Source organism: Prosopis cineraria, unplaced genomic scaffold, assembly GCF_029017545.1.
Source record: "Prosopis cineraria cultivar Desert tree isolate PC_DT_omini unplaced genomic scaffold, ASM2901754v1 PC10, whole genome shotgun sequence".
Classification (NCBI taxonomy): domain Eukaryota; kingdom Viridiplantae; phylum Streptophyta; class Magnoliopsida; order Fabales; family Fabaceae; genus Prosopis; species Prosopis cineraria.
Genome location: NW_026555341.1, coordinates 13,828,727 through 13,842,674, shown reverse-complemented (window position 1 = coordinate 13,842,674; position 13,948 = coordinate 13,828,727). Strand labels below are relative to the sequence as shown.

The following is a 13,948-nucleotide window of genomic DNA, read 5'->3' as shown; positions in this document are numbered from 1 at the left end:
TAGTAGTGTGATTTAGATAATAAATTATGTACCCACGAGATCTAATACAATATCCAATAAAGAAACGATCAATAATTTTTACGTCAAGCTCATCTATTATGGATTATACAGTCCTATACTTTACAACCCCAAATTCACATATGCTTTAGCATGGGAGCCCTTCCAAAAGATAACTTATATAGAGTCTTTAGAACTAATTTGCTAGAAACTTGATTCAAAATATAAATAGCAGTTTTAAGTGCATCACCCTACAAGAACTTGCGAAATTTCAATTCGACTACTGCCTTAAAGTTCTTCAATGCATTAAGAGACTCACCCTTTTCAAGCAAGAGTTCAATCTATCCATAATGAGAGTAATCATTTATGAATGTGATGAAATATCTAAAACCCCCTATAGCTGTAAGTGTAATAGGTCCACAGATGTCCGTATGGATTAAGTCTAAAATATTTCAAACCTCTTTACCCCTTTGATTCTAGCTCTAGTAGGGATTTTCCTTTATGCAATCAACACAATTCTTAAAAAATGAGAAATTAAAGTCTTAAAAGGCACCTCACTTGGCCATACGTTCCAATTTCCCTCAAGAGATATGACCTAAATGACGATGCCATAACATAGAGGAATTATCATTAGGCCTTTGATGTTTATGCCAAATAGCAGTATTAATTTGGGGATTAGGAAGTTCAAGTGATGAATCATTCAATCAATATAAATCATATGTCAAAGAAGCATAACCAACATAATGAAATCAAAATGAATATCAATTTTTCCCTTCCTTGAAAGAATGAATAATGCAAATATCTAATGCAAAAGTTGAAATCAAATTCTTCTTTGCAGAAGGTAGATAAACAACATTATTCAAATTTAAAATATGTCTAGAATTTAAATATAGAAAAATAGTTTTGTGTTCAACTGATACTTTGCTCCCTACGATGCCAAAGACCGACCTCTATGCCTCACTAAGGACCTTCTAGTTTCTTACCCTATGTAGAGAATTCACACCATGCATAGTGGAGCTAGAATCCAACCACCATGAGTCAAAGGAATTTATAAATGGATTAGACTCAAAAACAAACTAGAGCTAGAGGGGTAGTTTGAAGAATTATACTTTTACTTTCTTGTTTGTTCTTTTAGTTAGAAGTAATTAGCTTTGATGTGGCTAGGTTTCTTACAATAATTGCATAAACCCTTAAAGGGTTCTTTCTTGGCCTCTTATTCTTAGTACCATTCTTCTTAAAAGTTAGATTATTAGGCTTTGAGGCCTTTGGGGCCTCAGGCTTCTCCTCTTTCTCTTGTATGACCCTCTAGATTTGTTGCTAGAGCCATAAAAAACATAGGTTATAGAGTGAGAGGAGGGATTCTTCTTTGTAGCTTCCTTTCTTGAGTGACTATTGATATCATTTGATCAACATACCATTAAGCTTCTTGTGAATTGTATGAAGTCTTCAAGAATGCGTACTTTGGTGGCAATGATTAAAGGACATGGTAAACTAAAGTATTTTTACCCAAGTCAATCCCATATGATTTAAGCTTGTTGTAGTAATGACAATCTTTAGAATATGTGTCCTAAACACCATATACTCTATCATATCAAGTATTGTCAAACATGACAAATAATAGTTCTTTTGAGTCTTATCAAACTTCTTGTATTTGTTACCAATAGCTTTTAAGTATTCCACTATAGCATCCTTTTCAAGAATACTGTCCCTAATTTCCTTTTCAATTATGTACTTGATGATCGCAGATTTAATTAGACTCATTCCATTGTTTATGGAAGGACTTTTTAGAGGCACTAGACTCAAAAGAGAGATCCGCAAGCTTGAGTTCTCTTAAAGCCAAATCTTTCTCAGAAATGGTAAGATAGATATTTAGGGGCTCTTTCTGTTCATCATAATTAGTCCCATTGAGAGCCTTCATAAAGGATAGTTATGCAAAAGCAGAGACTAAAAATTACAAAACAAAAAATGAGAAATATTAATAATGTGTGCACAACATAATTATAATATATAATTCCCAACAAGCGATTATCAATTATGCAACTATAATCATGCACCAAGAAGGCTCAAATAGCATAAAATTTAGCTCATACAAAAGTCCATACAAAAAATACATTAACCATTTCTTACCTATATGGTGCAACAAATATCTAAACACTAAAAAAGTGTTATTTGCCTATCCTTAAAACCAACAATCAAAATCACATTAATAATATCACACCTATGAGGTATGTCCATTATCGATGCTACATGATCTTAAGCATCACCAATAATTCACAAAATACAAGCTTTATGACCTTAAGACAAAACAAAATAATTTCAAAAGTCCTTAGGGTCTTTTAAAATTAGAGAACAAATTTAGGATTTTAGTGAAATTTTGAAAGGTGTCCAGGGGTTAAAATGAAATTTTAGAACAGAATTGGCATTAAAAAGCAATTCTGAAAGTAAGGGACTAGAAAATAAGTTCTTGAAATTTCTTGGGCTCATGCAAATTCCAAAAATTTTAGGCCGAATGAGGTAATGTTATATAAGGTGCAACAAATATCTAAAACACTAAAAAAGTGTTATTTGCCTATCCTTAAAACCAACCACCAAAATCACATTAATAATATCCAACCTATGAGGTATGTCCATTATCGATGCTACATGATCTTAAGCATCACCAATAATTCACAAAATTACAAGCTTTATGACCTTAAGCAAAACAAAATAATTCAAAAGTCCTTAGGGTTTTAAAAATTAGAGAACAAATTTAGGATTTAGTGAAATTTTGAAAGGTGCCAGGGGTTAAAAGAAATTTTGGAACAGAATTGGCATTAAAAAGCAATTCTGAAAGTAAGGGACTAGAAAATAAGTTCTTGAAATTTCTTGGCTCATGGCCTAAATTCAAAAATTTTAGGCCGAATGGGTAATGGTATAAGGTGCAAAAAATATCTAAAACACAAAAAAGTGTTATTTGCCTATCCTTAAAACCAACAATCAAATCACATTAATAATATCACACCTATGAGGTATGTCCATTATCGATGCTACATGATCTTAAGCATCACCAATAATTCACAAAATTACAAGCTTTATGACCTTAAGACAAAACAAAATATTTCAAAAGTCCTTAGGGTCTTTTAAAAATTAGAGAACAAATTTAGGATTAAGTGAAATTTTGAAAGGTGTCCAGGGGTTAAAATGAAATTTTGGAACAGAATTGGCATTAAAAAGCAATTCTGAAAGTAAGGGACTAGAAAATAAGTTCTTGAAATTTCTTGGGCTCATGGCATAAATTCCAAAAAATTTTAGGCCGAATGAGGTATGTTATATAGGCCAAAGTGCAATTATTAAAAATTCTTTTTTTTGTTACACTAGCCCAGACCAATTTTATTAGGTGAAACTAGAGCTAGTAATTCAGGCCAAGCCCGATGGATTAGGCGGAAACTTCCTAAAAAAGGTTAGGGTTAGGCTTGTTTATATGAGCTTTTTTAAGAGGATATGCTACTTTAAGCTCAATCCGAATAAGTTAGGCTTGAATTGAGCCCAACTTGAATAAATCCAACCACAAGAATTTCTAGCTCTCTCTATATATATAGTTAGCATTTTAGCCAAGCTTGACAGGCTAGCTCAAACTCGAAGGAAAAAAGTTAGGGCTGAGCTTGATTATATGGGCTTTTTTAAGAGGATAGGATACTTCAAGGTGGATCTGAATAAGCCTAGCCCGCTTGAATTACTAGCTCTAGGTGAAACGCTAGCCTACCAAAATTGGCCCTTTCCTTCTTTTTTTAGTCAGGCCCATATCCATTTGGGCCTAACACCAAAAATCAGATCCTTAAGACTAGGTTTTTGGGTCTCCTGTAACCGCAAACCATAGAAGCTAAAGCAACATCATGTACTGTGAGCTAGGGGAGATGATGTCAATGACTAAGAGCAAAGGCGCAGACCACGACGCCATCCTTTTCTCTGAAGACTCCAAAGATAGCGTCAAGCAGAGGAGAATCTTTGACAAAACCCAAACCTCTTTGCAGCCTCCAAGCAACACCATTTTCGGCAACTTCAATGACAGAAGCCCCAATGGCGCACCAACAACTCATCTCCGGCAACAACACAATGAATTTGGAGATGCAATCTCTATTAGCGACCATGAAGATGCCAATGACCATGAAGAAGACACAGGGAAGGAGGAGAGAACAACGCTAGTAATAGGTTCACATACCTTAAAAAAAATTCCATATATGAACTAAATAATGAATGTAATAATAAATCAAATTGTATATTTGACTGCAAAATGCCCCTAAACAGAATATCATAGTACATATATGAGTATATATGTATATTCAAATCTCATGTTCATACTCATCAATAACAAGGACATAAGGAGAATTGAGATATATAAATTAATATTCATAACGAAGGCTCTTATGCCACGTGTGAATCTAATATCTCAATTCATATAAATTTAATAAGATTGAGTAAAGTGACGTGCATACCTAAAGAATTCATGATTGATTGTGATACCTCGATTACCTTGAGTATAAGCAGACACACAACCTACTAGACCCCCATAATTTATAGAGAGTTAAGAGATAATAGAAAGAGTGGAAAGTATCATATGTTTTGGTTATCGATCGACTAATCGACTTATATGGACCAGATCCATAACTACCTTCATAAATAAATAAATAAATAAATTAACTATCTCACATTATCCTTAACTTAGTCAGTTAAGAGATAAGGAATAACTGACGGCTATATAGTTGTAGGTTAGGCTTCTATCCATTGGGTTCATTTGTGTGATCCACTTATCATGATCCAAATAAGATTATAAAGATCAATTTGTCTGATTTTATTAATTAATGTAAATTCATAATATTTATAAATATTTCAACATGTTGTTGTATTATTTGTTTAATTCTTCTTTACATGTCTGTTGTTCACTTGTCAAATTGTAAGGCCTGTTTTGCTTCACTGCGTGTCCAAAGCTGAGTCATATGTTTGTCTTTTTTTTTTTTTTTTTTGGTCCTTTCTGCGTCTCACTAATGTTTGCTCGAGACTCCAGTAACGTTAGTTTTCTATGGCTTCTTTGGATTTTTTTAATGTAATTGTTATATTTTTAATAAAATTAAGAGTAAATATTCTATAGTTGGAAAATAAGTTATATATATATATATTATATTCATACTGAGTTTAGTTATCATTACACAAATTATTTAACAGGAAAAATCAATTAAAAATTTTTAAAACATAATCAACATAAAATATATGATTAAAGTTCAATTTTGTTCATGAACATTTTTCCCACGCACACACAGGGCACTCTAAAACTAAGGGCGGCGCAATGTTATTCTCATTTACTTACTCTGATCTTTAATATATGGTAAAGTTAAGCAACTTTGTGCTTATTATAAAATGTTAGTTATATAACCTTAAAATTGTAAAAACAAAAATGCAATTCAATTTTGCCCATCTTTGCAATTAATAAAAATAATAAATTATTGTCTAGGAATTGAAATGATTATAAATAAAAAAGGATAAAATTGAAAAAAAAAGGCTCAATTACTCTAACTTTGCTATATATTAGAGACCCAAAAAAGCTTTCAAACTTCTTATATTAAGGATCGAATGAAATATATTAAAATGGAGTAATGCAGCACCTCATGTCCATTAATTTGACTTTAATTAACTAAAAAAATTACAAAAAAAAGGTCCCAAATAATTATAAATAAGTATCATATAAGAAAATTAATACTAAAGTACTAAAAACCAGATCAATCATTGAATTGGTTAAGACACTAGTTTAAGAGTTAATGATTTAATCGGGGGTCAAAACAAAATCAGATTGATCATAATAAAATAATATAATTTAAGCAAAATCACATTAATTCTCAATGCATTTATTTATATTCAAGATGTAATATCTCATACAATAAACAATAATGATTCTAATAATAGTAAAACACAACATTTTAAATATCCATCCTTACAATTCTTTTCCACTATCTTTACACTTACCGAAAAACTAGAAAGTCTAATAGGTTGTGTGTTTGCTTACACTCGAGATAATCAAGATTTTATATATAGTCATGAATTCTTTAAGTACGCATGTCAATTTGCTTAATCTTATTTGTCTTATATGAACTGAGATACTAATACTATGACACGGTTCTCATTTTGTTTTGTAACAGAGTACTATTGTCAAACCTAAATGTTGAATACCACAAATTCTCTATCACAATTCACAGCCATACCGTATGTCTTTGGCACGTCCAATATCATTGCCACAACATATATCTTTAGCACGTCTAATATCATTGCCACAACGTACGATGTCGTTTTCTGGACAAGGTCCACACGACTAAATTAAAATATCAAAGTAAAACACCACAAAAAACATGTGAGAAGAAAGGTTCATATCTATCCCAATAAATCTGATCTATTTAACTCTCTGTCGGTCTGCTAAATTTGCCTCTACAGTACAATAATGTAATTGGTTGTTTCATTTCCATCATATATATCCTCCATTCTCCATCCGGTTGTTTTAATAAGGATTCATTTAAAATTAGTTAAATCTATTAACTTTTAATTGAAGAAAGTTGTTCAGTTAATTAAGGTATAACAAAATTTCAAAACAAAGGATTTTATATTAAGGATTAGAAAGGTCAGTCTAATAACAGTTAAATATCATTTTTTCCCTTCTTGAGCTTTCTCTTAAATTTTAAAAAACAGTACAATTTATCTCTTGCCATTAAGAGGGGGAAACATGTGTTAAATGAGTGGATTGGGCCAACAAATGTCTTGAAGTTCTATTTGACATTGATTTGCATCATTATTTTTTTTTTTAAGTTTATGAGTAAGATTGTTTGAAGGATGTTGGCCCTTGAGGCATGGTTTGAAGGATAAAAATGTAAATAACACTTCCCAGCTACCATCATAAACCCAATAAATATTCCAGTGAACATACATAGGGAACCCCTGGTGGATCAAGACTTTAATTTTCTTTCTCGGACAACATTTTGGTTGTCTATTCCATTTCATCGTTTCAGAAAGTGAGACATGCATTTTCTCTCTCATCTTGGATTTCACTAGAATTATTTATCTTTTATATGTTAATAATATATATTTATTTATAATATTTTCTTTAACTATTTAAAATTGTGAATATTATGATAAATATTTTATTTTTTATTGTGTCCTATGCACTTTTTTATAGACATACAAGATGCATGGCTGGGCATTAAATTGAAAAATTGCAAAAGAAAATGTATAAAATAAACTTAATATAAGTTTAAGAAGAAAAAAATAACCAAACTAGCTAATAAATTATATCAAAAGGATTGAAGGATATTTTTTTCCTCTTAACCATTCGCTCAAGAGCGTTTAGTAACCTAAATTTACATTTTGTGCAATTTTGCTATTCAATATATGAAAATGGTACACTTGACACTCCGTTATTAAAAAAAAATAATTTTGATCATTAATTGACTGAAAAATCATAAAAAGGAACCTAAAAAATTATAAAAAAATGACTCATAAGATTACAAATATCAATTAAGTTCCTAAAAGAATGATTTTTTTCAAAATCGTATTTGAGCCTTTCACGTGGGTAAGAAATAATATTTTTATTATGTTATTTATATATAATTTAAGAGATTTAATTGATATTAATTTTCTTATAAGGTACTTATGTATATTTTATAGATCATTTTTTGTAATTTGTGAGATCCTTTTCTATAAATTTTAAGTCAACTAACTATTAAAGTTAATTTTTTTAAATGGCATGGCAGAGTGTTCAACACTATTTTCAAATGGTGAAGAAAAAATTGCATACATGAAAATTTAGGACATCAGATGTTCCTGAACAAATAGTTGGAGGGTAAAAATGTCCTTTAATCTTTATAAAAAGGAGGAAAAAAACAAAACCAAACATTCTTTAAAATTGGCTTTGGTCGGTTGTAGTTGTCAATTTGGTGTCATTAATTTGGATGGTTTTTGAAATAAGTTATGCATGACACACGTGTTAAATATTGTACATTGAACCACAAAATAACTCAAATTTAATTTTTGATATCCTATATTTCTTCATGCAAATTCTATACCACATATTCTTTTTCCTGCTGAATTAATAATTCGCCACGTTGCCAATAGAATATTATATATACTGCTGCCTAGTTCGCATCACAATCCCAAACCAAAGTAGCTGCCAATATTCTCATTCTCCTAATCTCTTTGCAGTTTATAAATTCTTTGCATGTTTTAATAGAGATATGGCTCAATCATTTTCCCCATTAGACATAAAATTTAGTGTGAGGAGGTGTGAGCCTGAGTTGATTCCTCTGGCGAAGCCTACCCCTTATGAACTGAAGCTACTCTTTGATATTGATGACCAAGATGGTCTACGATTTTAAATTCCCATAATACACTTTTATTCTCACCAGCCTTCCATGGCAGGAAAGGACCCTGCTCAAGTTCTAAAAAAGGCACTCTCTCAAACCCTAGTCTTTTACTATCCATTTGCTGGTCGACTTAGAGAAGGTCCTGGTCGTAAACTTATGGTTGATTGTAATGAAGAAGGAGTTTTATTCATTGAAGCTGATGCTGATGTCTCTCTCTCTCAATTTGGTGACACTCTTCAACCTCCATTCCCCTGCTTTGAAGATCTTCTTTATAATGTTCCCGGTTCAGATGGAGTCACTAACTCTCTCCCCTTTTACTCATACAGGTCTCCTCATTCATATATACTCTCTCTCATCCTTAAGGCCAAGTTTGAAAACTTTCTTAGTCAACAATATAAAACGAAATTAGAGCAATTATTTTTTTTCCAATTTTACCCCTTGTTTATTTATTGTCTTTTGAGTTTCTAAAAAATTTATTATGGTTATTAATTACAAAGAATGATCAAATTAGAAAGTTGTATACTCCATCGGTCTCTAGTTATGAGACACTTTTGAGAGTGATTCGGCATCCTAAAGTATGAGATACTTTGAGAATATTAAGGTTTCATTAAAGAGGCTTATTTTAGTATTATCCTTTTTCTCTCTCTATTTAATTTCCATCCCTCTCTCTTTTTAATATTAAATGAAGATTTTTTTGAAATTTTATATTTTTGTTTTGAAAAAAATAATGTTGTTAAGTATTTTTAATGAGGTTTATTGGTATGTCATTTTTTTTGACAATTTTAATGATATAACTATCCTTCCTTATTGGTATGTCATTTTTTTGACAATTCTTTTGAAAACTTTTTTAGTCATCAATATAAAACAAAATTAGAGCAATTATTTTTTTTTTCCAATTTTACCCCTTGTTTATTTATTGTCTATTGAGTCTAAACAAAAATTTATTATGGTTATTAATTACAAAGAATGATCAAATTAGATCCATCCGTCTCTAGTTATGAGACACTTTTGGGAGTGATTCAACATCCTAAAGAATGAGATACTTTGAGAATATTAAGGTTTTATTAAAGTGGCTTATTTTAATATTATCCTTTTTCTCTCTCTGTTTAATTTCCATCCCTCTCTCTTTTCAATATTAAATGAAAGTCTTTTTTTTTTAAATTTTATATTTTTGTTTTGAAAAAAATAAGGTTGTTAAATATATTTATTGAGGTTTATTGGTATGTCTTTTTTTTTTGACAATTTTAATGATATAACTATCCTTCCTTATTAATAATGGCAAAGTCTATTAATCTTGCAGTTTGCCTCATATTGAAGATTAGAGAGAGAGAGTGTGTGTGTGTGTGTTCTCCTTATAAATGCTACAGTATTCACTTCAAATTATTTTAACATGTGCTAATGTTGTGCTTTTCTTCCTTTTATCACTGGTTACACATCTCAAGTATGGTGGTTTTATTATCGCTATTCACGTAAATCACATGATGACTGATGGTCCTAGTATTATTCTATTCTTGAAGGCCTTAGCTGAGATTGCACAAGGTGCTTGTGAGCCTTCAATTCCTCTAGTTTAGTATAGAGAGTTACTCAATGCAAGGGACCTACCTTGTATTACATGCACCCATAATGAATATGTTGAAGTGCTTGATGATGATGAAATTATAAGTGATGAAACCATGGTCCACCATTCTTTCTTCTTTAGACCCAACAAGTTAAAGGCCATTCATCAATTGTTTCCTCGTCACTAAGGTCGTCACAACTCTACATTTGAGGTTTTCACATCATTCACATGGCATTGTCGCACCATAGCTTTAGAGTTTGGAAGTTATACTTGAAGGATTAACAATCTTTGAAGAAGTTGAATCTCCAAATTTTAAAAGAACTCTTGAAACTCAAACTAAAAACATGGCAGAAAACCAATATGACACTGCCTCAATTATTGACTTTGCTAATCAAAATCTTAGGGGGACTCAATCTTGTATCCGAATACTAGAGTTTCAAGTACATACTTTTGAGATCAAGCTCGCCATGATCACAATGCTTCAAATGAGTGGGGTGTTTTATGGTCTATTCAATAAAGATGCTAACAAGCATTTAATGTCTTTTGTGAAAGTATGTGACTCTTTCAGACAAAACGAGGTGCCTAAAGATGTCTTGCAGTTGCGATTGTTTCCTATTTCTCTACAAGACAAAGCTAAAGAATGGTTCAACAATCTTCCTGAAGGTTTTATTGGTTTATGGGAGGATCTTGAGAACAAGTTTAGAGCTCAATTTTTCTTTGATGATAAAACTATAGAAGTAAGAAATGAATTTCTTAGCTTTAAACAATATCTAGATGAGCATCTATATGCAGCTTGGGAGAGATAAAAGATGTTGATGAAGAAATGCCCCAATCATAGGGTGGATAAATGGGTAGTGATTTAAATTTTTTGTAATCATTTGAATCCATCTTCTAAAGCCGTGGTTGATTCTATCACAAATAGAGGATATTAGAATGTGCTTGTCAATGAAGTTTTTCACCTCTTAGATTAATTGTCTACAAACAACACTCAAAATATGGATAGAAGGAATACATCAATGGTGACAAGTGCTAAAGATAATTCTTTTTCCTAAATCATAGCCATCTTAAATGCAATGAATAAGCATTTTAATGTGTTGGAGTCTCAAATGCAAAGGGGAAATCCTCATAATGTGTATGCTATCCAAGCCATTCCAACTATGTGCAATCAATGTAATGATGTTTAGATGCCTGATCAGTATCCTTTCTACATGACTACCAAGTCTGTCAACTATATGGGCAAGTTTTAAAATCCTCACAATAACCTTTACTCTTAAACATATAACTCAAGATAGAAGAATCATCCTAATTTTTCATAGAGTCAAGGGAATTCTTTAAATTAACCTTCATCTTTTAATGTCAAGCTAACTTACCATCTGGGTTTTCAAGCTCCACCAAAGCCAATGCCAGTAAAGGAAGAGGAATCTAGAATGGAGAAGATGTTTTCGTAAATCTTAAGTAATCAAGAGTCTACCAGAGTTAAAACTAAGGCAACTCTTTCTCTTCATGAAACCACAATTAAGATTCTTAAAGTGCAAATGGGGCAATTGGCTTCATAAATGAATGTTATGTCAAGAAGTAATGTCCCTAGTGACACCATTCTATATCTTAAAAGGGATGGTAAGGAGGAGTGTAAAGCAATCATTTTGAGAAGTGGGATGCAATTTCCCAAAGTTCTTATGCCAAGTGCAAGTGGTATGAGTAATGGTGCTACTAATGTAGTTGTTAATAATGAAGTGGTTGATAAATAAATTTTGGTTTAAGAGTGTGACAACTCAAAGAAGAATCGAGAAGAGAAAAAGAGTGATGATAAAACTAAAAAGGTTGGTGATGAGAAGATGCAACAAGAGGCCAAGCCAAAATATGTGCCTCCACTACCTTTTCCTCAAAGGCTTAAGAAGCAACAAGAAGATGGAAAATTCAAAAAGTTTCTTGATATGTTCAAGTAACTGCATATCAACATTCCTTTTGTGGAAGCTTTGGAGCAAATGCCAAAATAAGCTAAATTCATGAAGGATGTGCTCTTTAAAAAAAGAAGGTTTAATGAGTTTGAAATGGTTACTCTAACTAAGAGTTGTATGAATATCATCAAGTAACTACCTTAAAAGATGAAGGATCCTGATAGCTTCTCAATTCCATGTCACATTAGAAATAAATTTTTAGGTAAGGCATTATGTGATCTTGGTACTAGTATCAATCTTATGCCTCTTTCTATTTTCAACAAATTAGAGTTGGGTGAGGCTAGACCAACAACCATGACTTTGCAATTAGCGGATAGAAGTTTAGCTTATCCACATGGTGTTATTAAAGATGTCCTTATGAAGGTGGATAAATTTATTTTTCTAGTTGACTTCATTGTCCTTGATTGTGAGATGGATCGTGACATTCCTATTATCTTAGGAAGACCATTCTTTGCAACTGCTAGAACCTTAATTGATGTTAAAAAAGGTGAGCTTACTATGCGGGTAGATGATGAGCAAGTCACTTTTAACATGCACAAGTTAATGAAGTCTCCCAATGATCTTGAGTAATTCTTCTTTGTTGATATGCTTGATCAAGTTGCACAAGAAGAATTCAGTAAGGCAATCTCTAATGATTTTTTAGAAGCCTTGTTGCTAGGAGCTCAATTAGAGACTCAAGATAGAGAAGAGTATATGCTATTATGAATGCATCACCGGTCTATCCTAGAAATCGTGTCCAATTTGAATCTCTAAATTTATCTTCTCTTGATAGACCATCTTTAAAATCCTCTATTGAAGAACCACCATCTCTTAAGTTAAAGACATGACCTTCTCATCTTCAGTATGTCCATTTAGGAGCCAACAATATTTTGCCAGTGATTTTTGCTACAGACTTGAATGCATAATAAGAAGAGCAACTTATGGAAGTCTTAAAAGCTCACAAAAGAGCTATTGGGTGGACTATTATATACATAAAGGGAATTAGCCTTTCAATTTGTATGCACAAGATTTTCCTTGAAGATAATCATAAAGTTTCTGTAGAATATTAAAGAAGATTGAATCCTATTATGAAGGAAGTTGTAAAGAAGAAAATCTTAAAATGACTTAATGCTAGTATTGTCTATCCTATCTTTGACAGCTTTTAGGTAAGCCTAGTTTAATGTGTTCTAAAAAAAGGAGGCATGACTGTAGTGGCTAACACCCACAATGAGCTAATTCCTACCCGTACTGTTACTAGATGGAGAGTATGTACAGATTACCGAAAGCTAAATACAGCTACGAGGAAAGATCACTTTCCTCTTCCCTTTATCGACCAAATGCTTGACAAGTTAGCTAGAAGGGAATTCTTTTGCTTTCTCGATGGGTATTCAGGCTATAACCAAATTGCTATAGCTCTAGAGGATCAAGAAAAAAATGACATTCACTTGTCCTTATGGAACTTTTTCTTTCAAGCGCATGCCTTTCGGGCTATGCAATGCACAAGCCACTCTTTAAAGGTGTATGATAGTAATTTTCTCTGATATGATCGAGCACATTATAGAAGTCTTCATGGATGACTTCATGGTTTTCTGTGATTCTTATTATGAGTACTTAATCAACTTGGCTAATGTGTTGAGAAGATGTGAAGAGACTAACTTAGTCTTGAATTGGGAAAAATGCCACTTCATGGTTAAGAAGGGCATAGTTCTTGGCCATAGAGTCCCAAAAATGGCTTGGAGGTTGATAAAGCCAAAGTTTTTGTGATTGAGCAACTTTTCCCACCTGCTAATGTCAAGAGTGTGGAGAGCTTTCTTGGCCATGCAGGATTCTATTGCCGCTTTATCAAAAACTTTTTTAAAATAGTTAACCTCTTTGTACTCTTTTTGAAAAAAGGTGTTGAATTTAAATTTGATGATTCATGCTTAAAGGCATTTGAAGAGTTGAAGAAAAGAATTGTGTCTGTACCTCTCATGATGGCTCTTGATTGGAGTTTTCTCTTTATTGTGATATGTGATGCTAGTGACTTTACTGTGGGTGCTATGCTCGGTCAAAAGAAAGAAAAAGTGCTTCACCCAATTTAC

At 32.1% G+C, this 13,948-nt stretch overlaps 1 non-coding gene and 1 pseudogene across 1 annotated transcript; one reads left to right on the top strand and one right to left on the bottom strand.

Annotated features, from left to right (window-relative positions):
* The first annotated feature begins 8,243 nt into the window (after nt 1–8,243).
* On the top strand, nt 8,244–10,416 carry LOC129321615 (benzyl alcohol O-benzoyltransferase-like; annotated as a pseudogene).
* Nucleotides 10,417–10,664: 248 nt separating this feature from the next.
* Nucleotides 10,665–10,771, bottom strand: LOC129284680 (small nucleolar RNA R71). The gene has a single exon (XR_008586924.1). It is a non-coding gene; the product is annotated as a small nucleolar RNA R71 (small nucleolar RNA).
* Nucleotides 10,772–13,948: the final 3,177 nt, after the last annotated feature.